The sequence below is a fragment of the Zingiber officinale genome, chromosome 2A, assembly GCF_018446385.1.
Source record: "Zingiber officinale cultivar Zhangliang chromosome 2A, Zo_v1.1, whole genome shotgun sequence".
Lineage (NCBI taxonomy): Eukaryota > Viridiplantae > Streptophyta > Magnoliopsida > Zingiberales > Zingiberaceae > Zingiber > Zingiber officinale.
The window spans coordinates 175,439,103-175,441,424 of NC_055988.1; the positions used below are offsets into that span (position 1 = coordinate 175,439,103).

Consider the following 2,322-nt stretch of genomic DNA (forward strand, 5'->3'; position numbering starts at 1 on the left):
TCATGCACTGTAGCCATGGATAAAGGGACTCCACTTAGCTGAGTTGTAGCTTCCACAGACATTACCACAAGCTTCTTCCATCCCATCCTTCGAGACACCCTTGTTACATATGTTTGCGAAAGCTCGCATATACTTCATGCCATATTGAGTGAGCGATCCACAATGCAACTCGATGCTTGGACCTAAGGTTTTTTGTTAACACATGGTCATGTTTAATAAAATAGATTGTGAAGATGAATACGCTAGAGCACAATATTTACCATTGTTTTCAAGCAAACCCAATCATCAACCAGAGCCTGACCAGATGGCCTCATGGTTTTGAGGACTAAAGGTGCAACATCTGATCCAAAAATTAGATTGCCGATGAGTTCGATCCTTTAGATTGTGATTCTCACTGCCATAAATATAATTAGAAGGTTAGCAATGCCATCATATTGAAAAGGTTCCTATGTTTGGAGGATTTCTACCCTTAAAAACAGGAATACCATTACAAATGGAAGTTCTGGCTCCTTTTTATCTTTTAAATGAGTTAGCACACCAGGCTGTGTCAAAATTAAGAACCAAGATATGACTTTTGCAGCAGTAAAATTTACATTCTGTTATTGTGACAACAGTAACCACACGCTAATTTTTTGACAAAGTTTTTCAAGAAAGACCAAGTTATGGCTTTGAGAAGAGTAAAAGGTAAAAAGCATTTAATGTCCGAAGCAAAATTTTCTTGGGGAAATTTTAAACAAATAAAGCTATGTCATTAGCAAGACTTAAAAGTGTAGCTATTCTGTAATGCACTAACATCTTGTAATTAAAACTAAGTTACTAATCAGAAAATTCAACAATTGAACTTGGATTCGATGCTCTAATCCAATTTGTTGTACTTCAGTGCCTCTTTGTTGTTTCATCTCAAAAGAAACAAAATCACTGAAGAAGGAAATACATTTTAAAAAAAATTCCTTAGCGGAACCAAACAATCTAATGTCAGCCCATTAACATGAAAAAAAATAAATAAAATGCAATAAAATGTTTAGACCTTTTGAACTTGACAACAGATATGACTTGTTTAGGTATAAAACTCAAACCTGTCTTCCATCCATGCAACGCTGTACAAATCACCAAGGCAAGTCATATATTCCGGTGGTGGTGGTGGAGGATCCATCCCAAGACAGTAAGTTCCCTAGCTGCTTTCAACAACATTGGATGTTGTTGTCACATATACATTAAGGTCTTCTGGCATTAAACCTTCAAAGATACTGCCACTCTCACATGCTTCCACATAAATAATCTAATGATCGATATATTAACATTTGCATTTAGCTAAACAAACCAAACATTTTATTATGGAATGAGCACTCTCTGTCGATAACATATATAGTGCATATTGAGGAACAATTAGAGAATAATAACAACAATAGAGAATAACACTAGCTGCCAAACTCATAATGTTTCAATAGCTTCCAAGTGATCAGAAGGTTACTGCAACCAATACATAGCTTGACTAAGGCCCAATTTCACCAGAAAAAATAGTAGCGCAATGGTTTCTGGACAAGCATTTTGATGCTTTTTTCAAGATTTACAAATTAGCATCTAGATTTGAAATTCATGCTTCTCAAGGTTAATGCAAGCAAGTGTAATGCATATGAAGTAATGAAATCCAATTATCATGCTTGCGAAATAATTTGATAGGAAAATAATCTCTATAAGTAGAGAAAAGAATCCATCTAGCAGATGGATAAACTACCAGGTGATATAAGTATTAATATAGAAAAAAGGATAAAAGCACAAAAGATAAATGCCACCATGAGACGTGCAGACTTATCTTGCCAGTGAAAAATCCTATTACCGGCCAATCCAAGCCACATCGGTGCTCTATCAGCTGACTATTCTATATTTGGTGGCAGATCCTTGAGTATCTGAGATCCTACAAACCGTCTTCGTAATCCAGATTATGATAATCCAACGCTTTCTAAGTAGCGCCAGTTGCATCCGTTTCTAACGGAATAATGCCGCCTCAAGCATATGTGGTTCAGAACTTTCAACAAACACAACCTGTTCAAGACCAGGCTGAGGACACGGATGACCTTGTCTTCTTTCTTCAGATACTTGTACCTGTTGCATTACTTTAGAATGGCACTTATAGTTTCTCAATAACTGCATTAATTGTGGATTTAAGAGTGTTCGAACGAATATAAAAATAGGAAAAAGGATGCGTGGGCAATTTAGAAATCTAGATATGGCGTTCAGCTTCAGAGATCATGTGAAAATACTCCTTGACCTCTAGATTCCATGTAACTATAGCGGCGAAAGAAGAGGTGCGATTGGAACCCA

General features: G+C 36.4%; 1 pseudogene; it reads right to left on the reverse strand.

Moving 5' to 3' along the window:
• On the reverse strand, positions 1-2,112 carry LOC122044300 (annotated as a pseudogene).
• Between the last annotated feature and the right edge of the window lie 210 nt (positions 2,113-2,322).